Source organism: Diabrotica virgifera, chromosome 1 (genome assembly GCF_917563875.1).
Source record: "Diabrotica virgifera virgifera chromosome 1, PGI_DIABVI_V3a".
In the NCBI taxonomy this organism is placed as follows: domain Eukaryota; kingdom Metazoa; phylum Arthropoda; class Insecta; order Coleoptera; family Chrysomelidae; genus Diabrotica; species Diabrotica virgifera.
In genome coordinates this window covers 169295152-169320078 of record NC_065443.1, presented here as the reverse complement: position 1 = coordinate 169320078, position 24927 = coordinate 169295152, and the positions used below count along the sequence as shown (strand labels likewise).

The window sequence follows — 24927 nt, the reverse complement described above, 5'->3', positions numbered from 1 at the left end:
ATAACCCAGTGTGCACAGCTATTACAGTTAATAGGGGACGAAGGGTTCAAAATATATAACACGTTTAAGTTCTCAACAGAAGAAAAAGACAAGTTAGAACTGTTAATAAAAAAATTTGAAGCACATTTCAAGCCAAAAAGCAACGTGTCAAATGCAAGGTATTGCCTGTTCACCAGAAAACAAGAAGAAGGTGAGTCAGTAGACAAATTTATAACAGATATTATAAACAAGGCAAAAAATTGTGAGCTAGAGAATTTGGAGGACAGTCTGATTAAGACTTGCATAACTTGTGGGGTAGCAGATGAAACGATGAGACAGAGACTATTAGAAGAAGATGAGATGAGCTTGGAAAAAGCAATCAATCTGTGTAAAAGTATAGAAAGTTCGAAAATCCAGTCTGAAAAAATGAAGTCAGAGGAGGTGCACTACATAAAGAAAAGAAACTTCAATAAGAAATATGTAAATAGAGAACAGTGGGAAGACAGAAGAGTGAATCCAACTCATTCAAAGTCCCAAGACGGCCAGTTCAATGGTAAATCTGGAAGCAGTTCAGGGTGCAGTAGGTGCGGAATGGAGCACAGAGGCCAACCATGCAAAGCATATAAAGCTAAGTGTAATTTATGTAATAAAATAGGGCATTATGCAAAAAAATGTTTTCAAAAACAAATTAAGTATGTAGATGTAGATGATTCAGAATCAGATGATTTGTTTATAGGCTTGGTAAATACTAAAAATAGCAGTTTTGATGATGATTTCATGATAAATTTTGAAGTTAACAAGCGTAAATTAAGCTGTAGATTAGATACAGGGGCAATGGCAAACGTAATATCAATAAATAAGTTAAATTCTCTAGAAGTTAATGTTGAACTACAGAAAACAAACTGCAGGTTAACGACATTTTCGGATGAAACACTTAGGGTCATTGGAAAATGTAGTTTAGAATGCAAGTATAAAGATAACATGTACAACATAATGTTTTATGTGGTAGAAATTAATTCACCAACGGTATTAGGTCTTCCTACATGTAAAGCTTTAAATATTTTAAAAAGAATCAATACTATAGAAAAAATTGAAAATAATTTGAATTCTAGAGAAGTTACATTTAAAAATGATTACTCTGATGTGAAAAAAATATTTAAAGAAGTTTTTTCAGGTATAGGCTGCTTGGATGAGCCATATAAAATCATGCTAAATGAAACTGCACAACCAGTTATACATCCTCCAAGAAAGATTCCACTACAATTAAAGGAGAAACTAAAACTTGAATTAGCTGAAATGGAGAAAAATGGAATAATTGAGAAGGTTGATGAACCTACAGATTGGGTCAACTCGATAGTCTTGGTAAGAAAACCAAAAAGTAATTCCATAAGAGTTTGTATAGATCCTAGAGACTTGAATAAAGCTATCAAAAGAGAGCACTTTCAACTCCCTACGATTGATGAAATAGCTGCAAATTTAAAAGGTAACGTTTATTTCAGCAAGCTTGGTGCCTCAAAAGCATTTTGGAGCATAAAGCTTGATGATGAAAGTAGTAAATTATGTACTTTTAACACTTGCTATGGTAGATATAAATTTTTAAGACTGCCTTATGGCATTAGTTCAGCAAGTGAGGTGTTTCACAAAAGATTCAGTAAAATATTTAATATGGAGGGTGTAGAAACATATATTGATGATTTAATTGTTTATGGCAATTAATAATATTTTATGTTTATAGAATGTCAAAAATTATTTATTAAAAATGTCACTTATAAATGTTTAAATTGTGAAAATTATGGTAAAAATGGATAAAACACCTTCAAAAAATGATTATAATTCTCATAGAAAACGAAGTTCGTCAGAAGAATCCCATCAGAAATTCAGGTCCCATAAACAAAATTCAACAGTAACTGAATTAGGTGAGAAGAGGAGCCCAAATTTGAAGTCAGATGATCGAAAAAGACTATATTTTATTCCTTTTTGTTAACCTATAAGATAAATTAATGTTATTTAATATGCTTAATCAAAATTTAACCCTCACGCACAAGTTGTAGTCTGTGACTAACAACTTCAGTGAGAAACTGGGTTTATTTATTATGTTGTTAGTTGCTACAAATAAACTCTATTATTATTATATTATTATTATTATTATGGCTCATCAAAACAACAACATGATAAATGTTTATATCAAGTTTTAGAAAGAGCTAGGATAAATAATGTCAAATTTAATTATGAAAAGTGAAGTTTTGGTGTAAAAAATGTAAAATTTTTAGGATTTAATTACAATAAAGATGGTCAAAGTGTTGATAGTGATAAAATTAAAGCCATTCAAGATATGAAAAAGCCAGAAAATAAAAAAGACATACAGAGATTATTAGGAATGATAACGTATTTGTCTAAACACATACAAAATTTGTCAGACTTAACCGCACCTCTTAGGGAATTAATTAAAGAAAATGTAGAATGGCATTGGTCACATAAACATGATGAATGTTTTAGTAAAATTAAGGAAATAATTTCAAAAAGCCCAGTATTAAGACATTTTGATATAAATGAAAAGTGTTTAATATCGGTTGACTGTTCAAAAGACTCAATAGGAGCTGTACTCTTACAAAAAGGTCAACCAGTAGCTTACATATCAAAGGCTTTAACTTTAACACAACAAAATTATGCACAAATTGAAAAAGAACTTCTTGGAGTTCTGGTGGCATGTGAGAAATTTCATAATTATATATATGCTTCCAAGTTTGATATAGAAACTGATCACAAACCATTGATATCCATAGTAAAGAAACCCTTAATGAATGCGCCACCACGACTTCAAAGAATGTTATTTAAATTGCAGAGGTATGACTATAATCTGATGTATAAAAAAGGTAAAGAACTATATATAGCTGATACGCTATCGAGATGTTGTTCGGAATTGCCTGTAATAAAGAATGATTTAGATATTGAACTAGAATCACAAATTTGTTTAGTAAGATTAAACATTAATGTTTCAAACAATCAACTGCAAAAAATCAAAGAAGAGACTAGCAAAGACAAAACTTTAATTGATCTAAAGACTTTCATAAAAAAAGGTTGGCCAAAAGAATTAAATAATGTACATAAAGATTTAAAAGCATTTTTTAAGATTAAAGATGAAATAACCTTATTTGATAGTTTGTTGATGAGGAATAGTCAAATTATAATTCCTCATGTAATGAGGAAAGAAATGTTAAAAAGAATTCACTATGGCCATCAAGGAATAAATAAATGTAAAATGTTAGCTAGACAATCATTATATTGGCCTTCCATGACAGTTGACATTGAGAATGAAGTTAAAGGTTGTCCAATTTGCCCACAATTTGAAAATGCAAAGAGAGAACCTTTGACTCCACACAATATCCCAGAACTCCCCTGGGAGGAAGTTGGCTCTGATATATTTTACATAGGTCAAAAAAGTTATTTAATGGTGGTAGATTATTACAGTAAATATCCAGAAATTTGTCTGTTGAACGATACAACCAGTTCAACTATAATTACACATTTAAAATCGATATTTGCTCGTCATGGAATACCAAAAATATTTTACTCTGATGGTGGACCACAATACACAGCCAATGAATTTGTTAAATTTTGTCAAGAATGGGAATTTAAAAGCATAAAGTCAAGCCCAGAAAATCATAGATCTAATGGTCTAAGTGAAAGATATATTCAAACCTACAAAAAAGCGCTAAGAAAATCTCTTAGAGATGGTAAAGATACATATTTAACATTGCTACAACTTAGAAATACACCAATTGATTCAAATTTACCATCACCATCTCAACTTTTAATGTCACGAGTACTTAGAACTCAGATTCCCACCACTGACAAAATTCTAAAACCAAAATTATGTAATTCTAAAATAGTAATCAGCGATTTTCAGAAAAGACAAAACAGTCAAAAAGCTTATTATGATAGAGGGACAATAAATTTAAAACCGCTTAAAAATAATGAAAAAGTTTATATTAAAGATAAAAACAAATTGAGAGAAGGTCTTATCACACATAAATTAAGAGATAAAACCTACTCGATTAAATTAAGAGATTCTGGGTCAGAAATTGCAAGAAGACAATTTTTAGTTCGCATTCCTGCAACTTCTGACGATGAACATTCAGATAACGAATCTGAAACTAGTGAGTCACAAAATTTTGAAAGTGTCTCTGATAACCATTCTGATCATCACTCTCCAATAAACTTACCTCCACAAACCTCTTCAGGTCGAATTGTTAAAAAACCTGATAGACTAGATTTATAAGTAATTTTATTATAAAATAAAAGGGGGTAAAGGGTGAATGAAACAATTGTGGAAATTTATAAGTGTTTATTTAAAGATTTGTTAAAGAAAGTTATGTTTATTTTGTCATTATAAAAAGAGGGGGATGTGATGTATGTAAATAGGTAGTATTCGGAACGCACTCAAGTTGGTAATATTGTAAGAGTGACGTGACAGTGAGACAGTGAAACGGAAATAAAACCATTCTGAATCTAGACACGATAGATACAAGTTGTTTCATTATAACCTATCCTCCAAAGTTAACCTAGGAACCCTACCACGTGTTACATTATAACATTACACCGGTGACTTGTTCTGTAGCAGGTAGTCGCTTATTATTGGTCTAAATCAAGGGTATGTTTAGTTTAGGTTATGTTTATGTTTGATTCGTGTTTGAGTAGTATGTATTCAGTATAATATATTCTTTATCTATGCTTCGTGTGCTCCTGTGTTTGTTTTGTATAAAGTTTAAAGCATTGAATTGAATTAAATGTTGAAAGACAAAAAAAAAAGAAAAACATGTAATGTAATTGGTTTACAAAAAAAAAAGAAAATGAAAAGCCAATCTGATCAAGTTGAATTAAAAAAAATAGTTTCTGATCTCTTCTAATCTTATTTCGGTATCAATTTTAAAACTATGGTAACTTGTGAAACATGGAAATCTATACAGGATCTTGTTCATACAGAAAAGCAGAGTTTTGCCTTCAGAACTGCATCAATCAGGCAAATTTGATTATCTGTGATGGGGACTAAATTTTGGTTAGGCCGGGGTACAATAATAATCATAACTATTGTTACTTTTTAATTTTTTAATAAAGTTTTACTTGATTTCTGACTTAATTATTTGTGATCTGTTTTATTACTTTTTCATAAAAATGCACACTGCTTGAAAATAATTATTCAAAATAAAATGCACTTATTTCGCACAATCATTGAAAATGTATAATGTAAATGCAGCTATTTTGTATAATTTTCGTAAGTAATACCACAGAATAACTAACCATATGGTTAGTTATTCTGTGGTAATACACATGCTAATATTGACCGGTAGTTCCGCCCACTTACTTGCTTAAGGCTGTATGACACTATGCATTTTCTTGTATCATTTCTAATATCGTTTCTGATATCGTTTCTTGTATACATTTTCTTGTATCATTTCTTGTACGTACATTTGTGCCCTGTATGACACTATGCAAGTTCTTGTATCGAAAATTGTATGAAATTCGGCACGTGATTGGTCGAAATTTTGTTTGTCACCCTGTGTCACGTTATGGTAGTACTGCATCTACAGACACAGCTGATTTTAAATATTTTATAAAATTTATAAACTTTTATATAATTAACATTTTAATGTTAACCAGAATTTTACGTTGGCTGAGGTTGATTATTTGTGTTTTTATTTTGTTTTGATATTTGTGCTAAAATATTTGCATTAGAATTATCTTCAGTTTGATCCAAATTAGGAACTATTGTATTTTCGTCTATTAAAAAATTATGCACCATGAAACCTAAATTTATAGTTTGAACTTTACTAGGAGCTAAATATATGGTTATTAGTAGAACAGTAGTCCATACCAAACGGTATATTAAGTATCAATAAAAGATTTATAAATTATACCTACAAAAACACAAATAAATTCATCAATACATTATCCCATTTTCATTTCAGCCGCCATTATGAGTAAGTAATTATGACATTTTAGATGTTTTACCAGCAGGTTTTACGTTTTTGCTCTTTGCGCAGAAATTGGCGCAGTTCTTGTACAATAATCTGTGCCTGACACAAATTCTTGTATCGTTTCTGATATCGTTTCTTGTATCTGTGTATGACACTATGCATTTTTTTGACATATCAGAAACGATATTAGAAATGATACAAGAAAATGTATAGTGTCATACAGCCTTTAACCAATAAAAGCCAACTACCGGCTACGGAAGAAGTCACCGGTACCGGCTACCTATCCACTGCCTAATTTATATGCTTAAGGCCGCGTCCCACCATCAAATAATTTGAGCAAACTGAAAGTGACAGTTAGTGACATCACATCCTGAGTGTTCATTGTGGATAATAGAGAGATATCGAAACCCCATTTAACATCGTCCTTTAATAAAAGATCCTTTATTTTGACATAAATAACCATGCTTATATGTCAAAAGTGTCAAAATAAAGGATCTTTTATTACCAAACGACGGTTTCGATATCTCTCTAATAATAGAGAGTTATTAGAGAGATATCGAAACCCCATTTAACATCGTCCTTTAATAAAAGATCCTTTATTTTGACATATACGCAAGCGCAGTATCACATCCTTTATTTTTGTCCTGTAAAAAAATACAGGCCGCCTGTATTTAAGGAAAAATAAAGGACAAAAATCTTTTAATAAAGGATCCTGTATTTTGACGTAACGTGTCAAAAATGTGACATATTTGTCAAATTATGTGAAGAAACAAGAAAAGAAAGTCGTCTAACTTCACTTTTATTTATGTTTTTATCACATCTGGATATTTTTGATCTAAGTTGAAGTTTTATTTATTAAAAAGAACTCCTAAATAAAGGAATAACAGTTTATTCTCAGATATAGATTATTAATGTTTTGACCCAAATCAATATAAAAAAGAATATTTAAGACCATTGAGTTATTAGAAAAAGTTTGTAAACAGGAATTTAAATATAATTTTTGTAAATAATTTTAGTGTTTAATAATTAGGTACAATAATCAGACATAGAATTTCTTTACAACTCATTTAAACTCCAGACATTTTTGTATAGAAATAAATATTTTTATTACAGATATATAAGATGTACCTACCTAATTTCAATTAATTTGAATGCACAAGTATCATACTTGAGACATTGTGGAAAAGTTTAGGAGTTGTTCAAATTCTGCATTCAAAGGTAGAGTTCAATTCAACAGATATATAACATAAATGGTATTAAAATATAAACGGGTTCATACAATAAAACAAAGATTTAAGTGGTTTAACCCGCCATCACACGCGCTATGAGGGAATCCCTCACCATATTTGTTTAAAACTAATGAAATTGTGTAAACTAATACGACAACCTTAAGCACCCAGGAATGCCTTTAGCATGGTTCATGAGAGGGTATGAAAAAGTTATAGAATATTTCAGGCAGTCAGTGTGCTGTGTGATAGTTGAAAGAAGAGACATCCCTCTTCAAGTGAGGGAATTCCTCACTGCGCGTGCAATCACGGTGAAATCACGTTTCTGTTATCTCAAAGAAACTTTACAGGTTTTTATTTAATATTTAGGTAGGTTTAATTAAAATATTATTGTTTGAATTAGGTTGGGAACAGTGGCACACCGAGGGGGGTTTAGGGGTTAAAATCCTACCCAGAGCATATAGAAATATATATAAAAGAAAGTAGGAAAATGTAACTTGTCTTTCACAAATAATACAAAAAACTTTCGGTGCTCAAGCAAACCCCCCTCCCCCACTAGAGGAAAATTCTAGGTGCGCCACTGGTTAAGAACCCATTTTTAAATTTACCTATTCTAACTGGGAAATAAGCCACAGTTTATTCGCTTAAAGAACGTTAATTTCTTCAGTGGCCTGCTGAAATTGAAAATTAAGAAAACTTGCTTTTGATTTATATTATTTTTACTTTTGTTTTGTTAAATTAATAAAAAAAATTGGTTTACGAGACTTTCTATAATATGTGAGTACAAACCATTTTATATTTATACATGTTGACATTCATTCTTCCTCGAAATAAGTCGAATTTATGTAGGTGAGGGCGACGCTCATACGCGTGCAACCACGTCACAATAGAAGACGTGTGTAACGGCGGGTTAAGTATTTATTTTTGAAATTTTTTATCCTTGATGTATTAGAATCTATATCGTTTTGAACCAAAAGTATTACACTTTCGTGCCATCAGCTTTTGTTTATTTAAATATACTGTCAAAATAATTCATCCACCATAAAGCTAATTCATCTATTATTTTTGTCCTTTAAAACACAGTTTTGGGCTATGTCGGCTCTATCTTTGTTGCCGAGCCACAAATCTTCGAGGGTACAAGGATAGTTTCTGCATGTAAGAAGATGTTCCATATTCTGTATTTTTCCATAGTCACAGTTCACATCAGCTTGGTCTATTTTCCTCCATTTTATAATGTTTGATTTTACTGGAGCGACCCCTGGTCTTATCCTATTTATAGTTTTCCGTGTTTTAAAGTCTAGGTCTAGAGATTGTCTGGTTCATGGAACCTAGGGAAGAGGAAAATACTCATCCTGCACTGTTCCAAGGAAGCTTTTCCTGGATTGTAGTCGCTTTTGTGGCGTTCAAGCTTTGTATAGGGCATTCCACTCATCCACAATCTGTTTAATTTTCTATATGTGCTCTGCAACGCATCTGTGTATCAACGGTTCTACAAAACCCGTTAAAACAAATTGTTCATACATTTTTGCTAGTTGTGGAAGTCCTTTTAACGGAAAGTGATATAACATATTTTAAAGGATACGTAAAATCAAACATTAATATGTATTTATAAATTTATTAAAAAACTGCTAATAATAAAATACTTAAAATCAGACACCAATATTAAACTATATATATACTATACCTATTTATTTATAACTTTACTAGCAAACTGCAGTCCAATAAAAATAAAATTATCAACATTAACCATTTAAACTTGCCTTAAATTGCGAATAATTTTACCACAAACAAACACACACAAAATGTAGTTGCACTAGATTTGCTCCTGTTTGAAAATGTACTGCCACAGCATGTTCGATTTGGCGAATGGATTTAGTGTCGGCAGTCATAAATATAAACCCAAATAAACAACAAAGCTTGTTCCATTAAATCGCACCACCTTCATATTTGTTAGTGCAAATTTCAATGAAACTGTAAAACTAGTAAAACTGAACAAGCTCATATTATTCTTTAAATATAACTTGCATCTTATTTCACATATTAATATTGGAAATATTCTCTTCAAAATACAAAATGTTCTTTCAATAACAGCTCTTGAAGCAATTTGTGATTAATTACACAGCACTTCAACTGCTCCCTAACAGATACATTGTCCATAAATTCTCCATTTCGTATACCCATAATATGCAAAAGTATTTAACAACTCCTTAACTCCCTTAAACATAGTATTTCTAATTTCACTTTCATGTTGTACTATGGTTTATGTTAAGTATTATGGGTTATGTTGTTCTTTAAATGACAAAATAATTAAATTCAACGTTTTACTCTTTTCAATGATCTTATTCTTAATTGTCTTGTTCTTACTCTTATTTTAATTTTTATCTCTATAACGTCTTATTCACTCTTCTATGGTCTTATTTATACGAGATTACAAATTAGGCAATCCAAACCACGTGACCTCTGGTTGGCACACAAACTAAAGAAGAGGTTATGTTTGTATCTATTTTTCAATGATTTTTCATTGTTTATCGTCGTATTTTGGATTCATTTGGATTTCGTTTCCTGTTTTTGTGAACGTTATAAACTTTACCACAATGCGAACTGATTATTTAAGGAAATTATTATTGGAAACTCCAGATGTTGCGAGAAAGGTAGGCGAAACAATGTTTATTTACTGTTCATTTTGCCCCGATATTTATCAATAATGATGAATTTTGCAAGCAATAACAGTATTTCTTTTATTGTTTTAGATATTTATTGAAGCTGAAAATAATTGGGGATTTAGATCCATACGGAATTCAGTCAGAATTGGATTTTACAGTAAAGTGCAGTCCATCAAGTTACTATTATAGATATATTATATATATTTATACAGATCTGGTGGAGTCTCACATTTGCTACTCTAAGCAGCAGATGAAAGCATACAAAAGCCTTCAGGCACATAAATATTTTACAGCTGGATTTGTTTTGAATGGAGTAAAAATTGTTAATGATTTCCTGATTTCCATATTATTGTTGGAAAGGTATGCCTTTATTTTATTTATTCACCATTAAGAAATGTAATGAAATTATATTATATGAATGTCTGATTTTAAATAAAGTATTCTCAATCATTGTAAAGAACGCAAATACTCTAATAAAAATAAATTTTTGTAGTTGAAGAATTTCCAAAAAAAAATAAAATATTTTTTTTAGGTGAAGCATTTCCAAAAAGCTAATGCTAAACGACTAAATGCTTGGGTGGGGTGATAGCCAGTTCTGATGACATAGCAAATGCACATTGTATGCGTATGGCCGGTAATAGTGAAGTCTGCAGCCATATTGCAGCAATCCTATTTTTAGCTGAGTATGCCCAGAGCAAGACAGACGAAGAAGAACCCAATGCATGTACATATGTTACAGCTACATGGTTTGGAGATAGCAACATATGCATTCTCTGATGAAAAACTAATGAGTTTTGAAACTGTTCGGTCAGAGTGCTTGTTGCGCTCACTAAACGAACTGAAATATAAGAAGTCTTTGGCATTGTGTTGCAGCGATATGAAAATGGTTATTCATTTTTAATTATAATGTACTTCTTCATCATGAGTAATTATGTATTGGTCTTTTAGATGTGTATTTATTTTTGTAATTAGTATCAACTTGTAATGATAATATACATTTATCGTTTAAGGTACGACTATGTTTTGACTCTAAAATAAATGTTTTAGAAATCGAATCCTGCCTCTTTCTGTTAGTAACTACCCATGGATATCACAAATTGTGCTTACTGATAGGTTTGTTCGTAGAACGATCAGCAACTCTTGCCAACCATCAGACACATGCGCATTTGTAGTCTATGAATGCTAACTATTAACTGCACAATGCTAACTGTTAACTGCTCATGCATCTGATGGTTGGCAGCAGTTGCTAATCGTTTGTGTCGTACTATGAACAAACCTATTAGGTCTGGATCCTGTGTACCAAAAAAATTGATTAATAGCAAGCTGAAAATTTGTTAATAGTTTAACGGTGTCCAGTTGGACAAACTTTGATGTATTGTGACACTGGAACAGGGGTAGTTTTAATTGTGAAACAGTTTGGAAACTCAGATTTGGAACATCAGATTACGAAAACATCCCATAAATTTTGTCGGACAGAACATCCAATTGATCTGTTACCCTTTCATTAAATTCTCATGCAAAAATCAGACTGCTATTACTAACCAACATGATTCCTGTAGTTTGACATGGTCTTCGTGTTCTACTCATTAAAATGCCCAGTTGGTGATTTTTTCACCAGTCTGGTTTTTGCATGAGAGTTTAATGAATTGGTAGCAAATCAATTGGAAGTTTTATCTGACAAATTACATAAACATTTTCGTAGTTTGACGTTCCAAATTTTTAACCTGTTCTACAGTTAAAACTTCTAGTGTTCCCATACATCAAAGTTTGTCGGACTAGACACTGTTAAGCTATTAATAAATTTTCAGCTTGCTATTAATCAACTTTTTTTTGGTACCCGGGATCCAGGTCTATATGGAATAAATAAATAACAAAACAAATTCCCTGTCAAAACTGCATTTATTTTGAATAGAATGAAAAACAAAATAATATTGTTTTAACAAAATAGGGGATAAATGTTAAAATTTAGTATTAATAAAGTTTGTCACATTGGCCTAAAATTAATGTCACTAGTTACGTTAGTGTCACATATAAATAATTGTAATAATATTAATAAAAACCATAATTCCTAGCATGAGTGCGTCCTGTTTTTTGATAATTTAGTTAGGCGAGGAAACATAAATGAGTTTCTAATAGGGCTTTTCATTGATTGTCATTTGTTTCGAGCTTCCGTTAGATGTTGTATAATTCGTGTATAATATTACTATACACGGATTATAGGACATATGACAGAAGCTCAAAACAAATGACTGTGAATGAAAAGCCCTATAGAGGGAACACGAAAAAAATTAACATTATCCGATCAGCTCGAGTTTCACAGTTCACTACTATACAAGTTACAGGCATGTTTTCAGCACTTTTTTTTATTAATGGCTTTGACATAGCCAATTAGCCATTTTCAGCACTTAAAATCACCAAAAACGAAAAGTTTATAAAATAATCAATCTAATGAATGTCTTTAAATACTATATTAAGCTCAAAATCACGATAAAAAACAAATTAAAATTAACATTATTCTGATCAGTTGGACTTCCACAGTTCACTACTATACAAGTCACAGGCATGTTGTCAGCACTCAAAATCACCAAAAACGTAAAGTTTATAAAATAATTAATCCAATGAATGTCTTTAAATACTATATTAAGCTCAAAATCACGACAAAAAACAAATTAAAATTAACATTATTCTGATCAGTTGGACTTCCACAGTTCACTACTATACAAGTCACAGGCATGTTGTCAGCACTCAAAATCACCAAAAACGTAAAGTTTATAAACTAATTAATCTAATGAATGTCTTTTAATACTAAATTAGCTAAAAAATCACGACGAAAAACAAATACGAAAAATCAAAAATTACATTGAGTTTAGGTTAAGAACGGTTTTGTGTGCCAACCAAAGATCACGTGATTTAACTTTGACAGGTCGATGGATTCCCTAATAGAATTTTATAGGTTATTTTTATATTTACAAAAATATTTAATGTCATTTGTCAAAATAAAAGATCCCTTAAAACTGCTTTTCGATAACTCTCATTACACATGTCCTGTATTTGTCCTTTATTAAAAGATCCTGTAATAAAGGAACTTTTAACTCCGAGTTTCGGATATCTCTCTGCCACCGGCAAATAAAGGATCCTTTATTACAGGATACTTTAATAAAGGACAAATACAGGACGGGTCTAAAAGAGTGGTATTGCAAACGCAGTTAAAGAATCTTTTATTTTGACAAATGACATGAATAATTTTTGTAAATATAAAAATAACCTATAAAATTCCATTTGTCGATATAAATTAAAATAAGATAATTGAAGAGTAAAACGTTAAATTTAATTATTTTGTCATTTAAAGATGTTTAGAGAACAACATAATATATCCCATAATACTCATCGTTCAATAATATGGAAGTGCAATAAATTGGAAATACTATTTTAGGAGTTTTTAAATACTTTTGCATTATGGGTATATGTAATGGGGAATTTCTGGAGAATATATTATTAGGGAATAGTGGATATCCATTCCTCAACTACAACTACCGAATGACACCATTCCAGAATTTTCAGACAGAAGTTGTGTTTTTATAATCCATCACAAATCCCTTCCAAGAATTGTTATTGAAAGAACATTTGGTATTGTGAAGAGATTTCCCATTTTACCATATGTAATGAGATGCAAGTTACCTTTTATTCAAAGAATAATATCAGCTTGTTCAGTTTTACATATTGCAGTAGTACATAATAGAGAAAACGTTGAAATACTGGCAAATGAGTGTGCTGTTGATATTGATATAGAAGCTGTGGCAGTACATTTTCAACCAGGAGCTAATCTAATGCGACTAAATTGTGTGTGTGTTTGTTTAAAATTATTGTTCGACATTTAAAGCTAGCGCTTAAACTAATTTTATTTTTATTGGACTGCAGTTTGTTAATAAATTTATATAAATATTATATTGGTGACTGATTTTAAGTATTTTATGATCATTAGCAGGTTTTAAATAATAAATTTATAAATATATACATACATGCTATTGGCGTTTGATCTTTTATCCATTATGGCTCTCTCTTTCTTTCTTTTCACCTCTGGATAACTAGTTATCAGGAAGTTTATCTGACAGATTAGATACTAATAGATATCTGACAGAGAAAATCCGAGCTGAAAAGACAGATACTAAGGATACTGTTATATAAACTTCCCAATAATTAGTTATCTGAAAATAAAAAGACCTCTAATCTGTCAGATAAACTTCCCGATATACAAAAAGATAATAGAAGAATTAAGCTTTATGCTGGTTTTTATTAATTTTTTTGGCAATGTTTAAATAAACAAATACTGATGGCATGAAATGGATCACGAACAAGGAGGAATGAAGAAGGAATTGGAGATTGTGTTTACCATTAAACGCATAAAACTGCAGTATCTGGGACACATATGATAAATCAGCACTGTTACTCCCTGCTGCAGTACATATTGCAAGGTACAGTCAAAGGTAAGCGAAGACCTGGTAGAGGGAGAATATCAATGGAACTGTTTCGAATAGCAGCTAGCAAGGTTACGATTGCTATATGATTTCCAACATTCGAAACGGATAAGAACCAAAAGAAGAAGATGGCATGAAAATGAAAGTGTATTAATACTTTTGATTAAAAACTTAATAGATTCTAATCTATAAAAGATTAAATTTTCAAAAATAAATACTTGAACCTTTGTTTTATTTTGTTAACCTGTTGTTATATATCTGTTGAATAGAACTCTATTTTGAATATAGAATTTTAACAAATCCTAACTTTCATTAAAATTTATTGATCTTATATCTTCAATAAATATTTATTTCTATAGAAAAATGTAAAATATATTGAGTTTAATAAATGAGTTACTGATATTTTAAGTCTGATCATTGTAATTAGTAACAATTTAAAATTATTTACATAATATTCCTTTTTACAACTTCTTGTAATAACTCAAGCTTCAATAAAATGTTCTTTTCTATATTCGTTTGGGTCAAAACATCAATAATCTATATCTCAGAATATTACTTAGAGTTGTTTTTAATAAATAAAACCCAACATACAACTTTAATGATGAAAGTTTAATCAAATATCAATCCCACAATACATAAATTATCAATCCAAAGAAGCGACAAGATAAATTCAAAATACAAGTGAAGTTAGACCTTTCTTCACATTTTTGACACGTTATGTCAAAATAAAGGAACTTTTATTAAAATAAAGGTGTCCTCTAATTTTCCTTAAATACAGGCGGCCTGTATTTTATTAAAAGACAAAAATAAAAGACGCAATACTGCGCATGCTTATATGAGAGATATCGAAACCCTATTTAACATCGTCCTTTAATAAAAGATCCTTTATTTTGACATAAATAACCATGCTTATATGTCAAAATGAAGGTAATAAAAGCATAGAGTTATATATTAGCATAGAGAGAGTGTCATTCAGAGCGAAGTGACGACACCATCTTTTTTATTTGGATTAGTGCTGTTTCACTCTTACGCATAGTAAAGCTGCGACAGTTGTCCTTCTCTTCCGTACCTATGCTCACACTTAATGTCATGTTAGTTTCTCGATACAATGTGTTAGAAAGAGATGCCGCAAACCAGTCCATGAGATCTTGTCGTCAGGAAGCGCGGAAGGTAGGCTCCCTCTATGTTAATATATACCTCTATGAATAAAAGATCCTTCATTTTGACACTTTTGACATATAAGCATGGTTATTTATGTCAAAATAAAGGATCTTTTATTAAAGGACGATGTTAAATAGGGTTTCGATATCTCTCTAGAAAAATTTTAATTTTAAATAAAGTACAAACAAGTTACGGCCGATTTCATAATGAAGTTAAAGGAGGCTTTAAATTTAAAGTTGTCTTTAACTTGAGATTTTCATTTCATAATCAAGTTAAAGGCTCCTTTTTATCAAAAGCCGTCTTTAACTTTAAAGTGCAGATTTCGGACCTTTGTGGCTAAAGTCCGTGGCTAACTAAAGTCTCCTTTAAAGTGTACATAACCTTTTTTTTTGAGTTGAAAACACAGTTGTTTTTGTATTAGGGAATCCATCGACCTGTCAAAGTTAAATCACGTGATCTTTGGTTGGCACACAAAACCGTTCTTAACCTAAACTCAATGTAATTTTTGATTTTTCGTATTTGTTTTTCGTCGTGATTTTTTAGCTAATTTAGTATTAAAAGACATTCATTAGATTAATTAGTTTATAAACTTTACGTTTTTGGTGATTTTGAGTGCTGACAACATGCCTGTGACTTGTATAGTAGTGAACTGCGGAAGTCCAACTGATCGGGATAATGTTAATTTTAATTTGTTTTTTGTCGTGATTTTGAGCTTAATATACATAGTATTTAAAGACATTCATTGGATTAATTATTTTATAAACTTTACGTTTTTGGTGATTTTGAGTGCTGACAACATGCCTGTGACTTGTATAGTAGTGAACTGTGGAAGTCAACTGATCAGAATAATGTTAATTTTAATTTGTTTTTTATCGTGATTTTGAGCTTAATATAGTATTTAAAGACATTCGTTAGATTGATTATTTTATAAACTTTTCGTTTTTGGTGATTTTAAGTGCTGAAAACATGCCTGTAACTTGTATAGTAGTGAACTGTGAAAGTCGAGCTGATCGGATAATGTTAATTTTTTTTCGTCTTCCCTCTATAGGGCTTTTCATTCACAGTCATTTGTTTTGAGCTTCTGTCATATGTCCTATAATCCGTGTATAGTAATATTATACACGAATTATACAACATCTAACGGAAGCTCGAAACAAATGACAATCGATGAAAAGCCCTATTAGAAACTCATTTATGTTTCCTCGCCTAACTAAATTATCAAAAAACAGGACGCACTCATGCTAGGAATTATGGTTTTTATTAATATTATTACAATTATTTATATGTGACACTAATGTAACTAGTGACATTAATATTAGGCCAATGTGACAAACTTTATTAATACTAAATTTTAACATTTATCCCCTATTTTGTTAAAACAATATTATTTTGTTGGATGTTCTGTCCGACAAAATATATGGGATGTTTTTGTAATCTGATGTTCCAAATCCGAGTTTCCAAACTGTTTCACAATTAAAACTACCCCTGTTCCAGTGTCACAATACATCAAAGTTTGTCCAACTGGACACCGTTAAGCTATTAACAAATTTTCAGCTTGCTATTAATCAATTTTTTTGGTACACAGGATCCAGACCTAATAGGTTTGTTCGTAGTACGACACAAACGATTAGCAACTGCTGTCAACCATCAGATGCATGAGCAGTTAACAGTTAGCGTTGTGCAGTTAATAGTTAGCATTCATAGACTACGAATGCGCATGTGTCTGATGGTTGGCAAGTATTGCTGATCGTTCTACGAACAAACCTATCATTAAGCACAATTTGTGATATCCATGGGTAGTTACTAACAGAAAGAGGCAGGATTCGATTTTTAAAACATTTATTTTAGAGTCAAAACATAGTCGTACCTTAAACGATAAATGTATATTATCATTACAAGTTGATACTAATTACAAAAATAAATACACATCTAAAAGACCAATACATAATTACTCATGATGAAGAAGTACATTATAATTAAAAATGAATAACCATTTTCATATCGCTGCAACACAATGCCAAAGCCATCTTATATTTCAGTTCGTTTAGTGAGCGCAACAAGCACTCTGACCGAACAGTTTCAAAACTCATTAGTTTTTCATCAGAGAATGCATATGTTGCTATCTCCAAACCATGTAGCTGTAACATATGTACATGCATTGGGTTCTTCTTCGTCTGTCTTGCTCTGGGCATACTCAGCTAAAAATAGGATTGCTGCAGACTTCACTATTACCGGCCATACGCATACAATGTGCATTTGCTATGTCATCAGAACTGGCTATCACCCCACCCAAGCATTTAGTCGTTTAGCATTAGCTTTTTGGAAATGCTTCACCTAAAAAAAATATTTTATTTTTTTTTGGAAATTCTTCAACTACAAAAATTTATTTTTATTAGAGTATTTGCGTTCTTTACAATGATTGAGAATATTTTATTTAAAATCAGACATTCATATAATATAATTTTAGAACAATCATGACAGTAATTCAAATCGATGGCAGTAATAAATCATTTTCAGAGAATTATGGAGTTCGCAGTTTACATATTAGGACAACGATATGTCTGGTTTCATACAGATATATAAACGTAAATAAATCTAATATTTAGAACCAATTTATCCAAAAGACACTAATACTGTTATCCATATATTTCTTAATGGTGAATAAATAAAATAAAGGCATACCTTTCCAACAATAATATGGAAATCAGGAAATCATTAACAATTTTTACTCCATTCAAAACAAATCCAGCTGTAAAATATTTATGTGCCTGAAGGCTTTTGTATGCTTTCATCTGCTGCTTAGAGTAGCAACTGTGAGACTCCACCAGATCTGTATAAATATCTATAATAGTAACTTGATGGACTGCACTTTACTGTAAAATCCAATTCTGACTGAATTCCGTATGGATCTAAATCCCCAATTATTTTCAGCTTCAATAAATATCTAAAACAATAAAAGAAATAATGTTATTGCTTGCAAAATTCATCATTATTGATAAATATCGGGGCAAAATGAACAGTAAATAAACATTGTTTCGCCTACCTTTCTCGCAACATCTGGAGTTTCCAATAATAATTTCCTTAAATAATCAGTTTGCATTGTGGTAAAGTTTATAAAGTTCACAAAAACAGGAAACGAAATCCAAATGAATTGAAAATAGACAAAATACGACGATAAACAATGAAAAATCATTGAAAAATAGATACAAACATAACCTCTTCGTTAGTTTGTGTGCCAACCAGAGGTCACGTGGTTTGGATTGCCTAATAGGATTAATTAATTGTACTTTAAAAGCACAATTATGTATAATTTTTAAACGTCTAGTTCAAGAAATTTATTGTATTCAGAAGACTAAAAATTAACCAGAATAGATTAAGAACAAACTGTTTTGAACAATAATAATATGATGATCTGGATTTTTACCAAAGATTAGGTTAAAACAAACAGTTTTGTGTGCCTTCTTAAATAGAAAACCAAATAACTTTGCCTACTATTAGGTAAGTGACTAAAATTTGTTGATATTAAGTAAAAACAATGCTGTTTATTTATTTTAGAGGTGGATGCATTACTCCCATGCAACATTTTCTGTTGGATTTTATGCATCAGGAAGTATGCAATTAAATATGTAGCTGATTTTACGGCAGTGTCCAGAGGTTCAGCAAGTAGAATTATAAAAATAGTATCCTTTACAATTGCAAGAATCATCAAGAGATGGAAACCTGTTGAACATTTTTACAAGATTGCTGTATTTCCTAGAATAATGAGTGCAATGGGTTATACTTTAATTAAAATATATTCTGCAGGTGTCCAGGATGCAGAAATTTTCAGGTCCAGAAAATCATTTTTTGCATTTAATGTTCAGTCAGTGATGCAAAATTTAAAATTATAGATATTGTTGTACTGTGGACATCAAATAAGACATTTTTAATAATAGTAGGCTGAAGCATAATTCAGGGGATAAGAATCACACAAACGTAGCTACATTTTGTTTTATTTTCGTCTACAGAAATATTAGGGTTACGGTAACTGAACGTTATATTTGTACCTAGGTATTCATGTGCAAATAAGAACTAAAGCAGGTGGACATACGCTCATGTGAATCTTAAATAAGAAGTTTAATGTAGTTATGTTTGTATGACCCTAAGCCCCTGAATTTTGAAAGTGGTATCTTTGGCCATTACATAATGGTTGGTGACAGTGATTAACAAGGAATATAGTACTATGGATTGTGGAAATGAAGATTTACTATACTCCGCTTAGGAATGAGACTACGATTAGAAAACATGACTATGATTGTTGCAAGTAGAGTGCTTCATAATATTGCCATTGATATGGATGATAATTTTCCTGTGAATAAAACTGAAGATGAAGCAAACGATGAATAATTACAACCGATAAAACAGAATGAAAATATTTCAGAAAACAATATAACTGTGTTAATAAATGAACACTTTGGTAGATTGTAAATATATTTATTAATAAACGCAAAATTAATGTATTGAACTTTGTATTTATTGTAGTTTATCCCATTTATTATAGACCTGGATCCCACGTACCAAAAAAAAGTTAATTAATGGCAAGCTGAAAATTTGTTAATAGCTAAACGGTGTCTAGTCGGACAAACTTTGATGTATGGGAACATTGGAATGGGAAAAGTTTTAATTGTGGAACAGGTTAAAAATTTGGAAAGTAAAACTACGAAAACGTTCCACGTATTTTGTCAGACAGAACTTCCAATTGATTTGTTACCATTTCATTAAACTCTCATTCAAAAATCAGACTGGTGTTTATCACCAACTGGGCATTTTAATGAGTGGAACACGAAGAACATGTCAAATGACAGGAATCATGTTGGTTAGTAATAGCAGTCTGATTTTTGCATGAGAGTTTAATGAAAGGGTAACAAATCAATTGGATGTTCTGTCCGACAAAATACATGGGACGCTTTCTTAATCTGACTTTCCAAATTTTTAAACTTCCACAATTAAAACTTCCCCTGTTCCAGTGTTCCCATACATCAAAGTTTGTACGACTAGACACCGTTAAGCTATTAACAAATTTTCAGCTTGCTATTAATCAACTTTTTTTGGTGCGCGGGATCCAGGCCTATTAGGTAGTTTTATTTTTAAATCCAATAACTTTATTTTTTTATATACTGCCTCTTCCCTTTCTATCCTTTTTTTCTTCTGTTCTGCAAATATGCAATGCAAATGAACATTAGCTTGTCTGTACATGATACTTAATTATTTGGATAACTTAAATGATTTTTAACAAATAAAATATTGTACCGACCTTTCCTTTATTCTTCACATTTATTTATTGTATTTCTATAGCTTTCTATCTTTTGTAACAAAAGAAGTTCCTCCTCTTTGCTAAAGTTTGTAGAAATAATTTTTTGTTATCTCATTATCTGTCCATTTTTTTAGATTTCATTTTTTATTGATGAGTAATTAAGTAATAGCAATAGTATTTGGTAATAGTAGGTGTATATTATAATTATTAAATAATAGTAATACCTATGCAATAATAAAATTAAAAAGTAAGTATTAGGTGATTAAAAAGAAAAGCAGAATAATAATAAATATATAGAAATAGTAATAACAATAAGTAATAATAATTATTAAAATAATTAAGTAATAATAAGTAACTTTTTGTAGTAAAAAACAATAATTATAGATGAATTATCCTACAAACTTGCAAAATGTATGACATTCAAATGTCACAAAATGTCATTATTTCCATTTTAGTTCAAATATAACATAATTCAGCTTAACCAACAGTATAAAATTTCATTAAAACACACTTTACTAAAAGAATCCTTTAAAGCGAATTATGAAATCAAATATCGTTAACAGCCGCTTTAAAGGCCACTTTAACATAAAGCTTCCTTTTACTAAAGTCCTCTTTTTCGAATGATTATGAAATCGGCTGTTAGACAACTCAATACAAAAAATTTGAACAAACTAGACAGGAAAAAAATATTTTTCAGTATTAGATTTTAAAGATGGCTTTTATCAAGTTAAATTAGATGAAAAATCTAGTTCCTTAACAACATTTGCAACTCCATTTGGGTGTTACAAATTTCTTAGGTTACCATTCGGTCTAAATCTGGCCCCAGAATATTTTCAAAAATTAAATTGTAAAAATTTTGGTGACATTGAAAATGTTATTATATATTTTGATGATCTATTAATTGCATCTGATTCCATGGAGGAGCATGACAAAACACTTAAAAAAGTGTTTGATAGAGCTAGGGAAAAGGGTGTAAAGTTTAAGAAATCAAAATTTCAGTTTAGACAACTGACAGTGAAGTATATGGGACACATTTTTAGCGAAGATGGTATGAAAATAGATAATGAAAGATTGAGGGCTATAAATGAGCTAAAAAATCCGTCAAACAAGAAAGAGCTTCAAAAACTGCTGGGTGTGATAAATTATGTACGAAAATTTGTTCCAAAATTGGGTGAGATTGCAAGCCCACTGTATCAGTTACTGAAAAAGAATGTTATTTTTCAGTGGCTTGGAGTTCACAGTAAAGCACTGGAAATGATAAAACAGGAACTTGCTAAAAATATATCTCTAAAGAATTTTGATTCTAGTAAAGATATTGTAATTCAAACAAATGCGTCCCAGTTTGGTTTGGGATGTTGTCTAATGCAAGATGGAAGGCCTGTTGCTTATGCTTCTAGAGGTTTAACAGGTACTGAGGAAAATTATGCTGTTATAGAGAAAGAGTTATTATAGCTGTAGTATTTGCAAGCAGAGTATGGGCCGGTTGGGCGTGGGAAAATTTCGTATCTCAATGGCACTGTAAGCCCCGCCCACCACAAAGCCACGCCCATCGACCAAAGCCACGCCCACCGGCCAATGGGAACAAAGCCACGCCCACCACAAAGTCACGCCCACCGACCAATGGAAACAAAGCCACGCCCACCTACCAAAGGAAACAAAGCCACCGACCAATGAGAACTTAGTCCCGCCCCTCGACCAATGAGAACTTAGTCCCGCCCATCGACCAAGGACCAATGAGATGAGCACTTACCGAACAATGAGAACGTCACAAAGGTCTCATCTAGCCTGTCTCTCTTCTTATAACACGGATGTAGTCCAGAAAGCCAAATAAGACACTTATCCATCGGTCTACCCGATCCATGTAGCACCTATCTGCCATCTGCGCTGTTATTGGTTCGTTTATTACATGTAAGACATTAGCAAAAGAGCAGCAATCACAAAGACATTAGCAAAAGAGCATTGTAGCATGTCTCCGACCTGACTGATTTATATATTGTTGGAAAGCGGAAGGAATATGTTACCATATAAACAAAGATGTCAGCAATGACAAAACGGCCCTATATCATATCTTCGTGTCTATTGGTCCAATTCGTGTGAATATGGTCTCGTTGGGAAAAAGAGGGGATATTGAATATGTTAACATAAAAACAAATATGTCAGCAATGACAAAACGACACTATATCTTCGTTGCTATTAATTTTAGATAAAACGCAACAGCGCAACAGACATCGAAGGGAAGGAGAAACATGGCAACACTGCCAAAACGGTGATATATTAGTCCTATCACAGTTCTTCATCTTATCATGCCACCTGTCGGCTGCAACATGTAACTATGTCCAAACCCTCTAGAAGAACGTATACCATTCTTACAGTATGACCAAACCATCAAACATCCGATCACAGTTGATAATCTCGTCATGCCACCTGTCGGCTGCAACACGTAACTATGCCCAAGCCATCTAGAAGAACGTATACCATACTTACAGTATGACCAACAAACATCCTCGATCTCCCTCCAATCATACATTCCTACAATGAACATATACCATTCTTACGCTGTGGCCAAACCAGCAAACATCTCACGTACAAGTCTTTTCTACGGAAAGTTGGGTAGTATCATGAAAATCACCAAACAAAAAAAAAATGGTATTGCGATTCGCATACTGTATTTTATCTACGGCAAGGAGGGTAATATTATGTAGGTTGGTATTTTACTTTTATAGTTAAATAATCGTCTATTCAATATATAGGAGACTACATTTGCCATCTAGTTTTTATGTTTATTATTAGCTCTAATCCTTCCGTAAACGGAACATAATAATGTATACAACGTTTATATGATATATAAACCTTCGGTGTAGAATACTATGACGTTCCCCCACTCCTTCAAAATTCACAGATACATGATAGAATACTATGACGTTCCCCCACTCCTTCAAAATTCACAGATACATGATAGAATGAATAAAGCAAAAATCAGTATCATTCAATCATTCGATGAAGCAAGATGGAAAAAATTGAGTTGTTCAGAGGTCCGAACGCAGTCAGAAAAATTAAGCAGTTAAATGTAGATGATATACTTATTGATCAATGGATGACAAACACAAAAGTTACCTGCTACATCCTTTATGTCAGCGGAGTACCAGCATCATTTGTACTCTTAAGGCCCCGTCTCACCATCAAATAATTGACAGTTATTTGATCAAACTTGACAGTTAGTGACACAAAGTGACAGTTAGTATGTATAGTTTGTGTCACTAGTCAAATTTGACTGTCAAGTTTGATCAAATAACTGTCAATTATTTGATGGTGAGACGGGGCCTTTATCGAAACGTGACTTTGATCCACTTGGACAACATGATGTACCAAGAGTATTAGAATACGTATACACTTTACCTAATCATCGGAGAAGAGGATATGCATGCAAACTTATACATCACATAAAGAAAAATAATGAATTCACTGCGTTCTGCTCCAACGAAGAATCTGAACGGCTTTTTTTAAAAAGCAAATGTATTAGTCACGGCTTAATGAATTATAATGTAATGTTTAGATATCCATAATAAATTTATATAAAATATATCTTGTCTTATTTCTTACACGTTTAATGTACTTGTAAATAATAGATGGTGTAGCTTACAATGACAATACATAAAGATGCATGAAACTGTCATGGTTATCAATCCTATTTGATATCGCCCAATAGAAATATGGGGTATAATAAAATGAATGAAGAGATAAAGAAATGATAAAAATAAAACTTTTTTTCATTTATCCACTCACTTATGCGGTTAAAAAAACCTTAAAAAGGAAAAGGTATCTGCTGTTGCCATGCAACGCAGCAGTAGCACACATAGTAAAAACACATCCATCCTTGTTTGCATACAACAATACACTGATCCATAATATAAGAATCAATTTATAAATAATCACATAAAGCATATGATAGAGTGCCAAAGAGGCCTTATACATAACATGTTGTTAAAACAGACATCATAACGTAATTTGTCATTCAAAATCCTGTAATTTGAGGTGCTACATGATAAGATTCGACATATCAGGCAAATAATATAAGATAGAGGGCCAAAGAGGCCTTATACATAACATGGTGTTAAAACAGACATCTTAACGTAATTTGTCATTCAAAATCCTGTA

General features: G+C 31.4%; 1 long non-coding RNA gene across 1 annotated transcript; it reads right to left on the bottom strand.

Moving 5' to 3' along the window:
- Positions 1 to 17301: 17301 nt before the first annotated feature.
- LOC126878848 (uncharacterized) lies at positions 17302 to 18753 on the bottom strand. The gene is made up of 3 exons (XR_007695836.1): positions 18523 to 18753; positions 18162 to 18423; positions 17302 to 17813 (listed from the first exon to the last, which is right to left on the bottom strand). It is a non-coding gene; the product is annotated as an uncharacterized LOC126878848 (long non-coding RNA).
- Positions 18754 to 24927: the final 6174 nt, after the last annotated feature.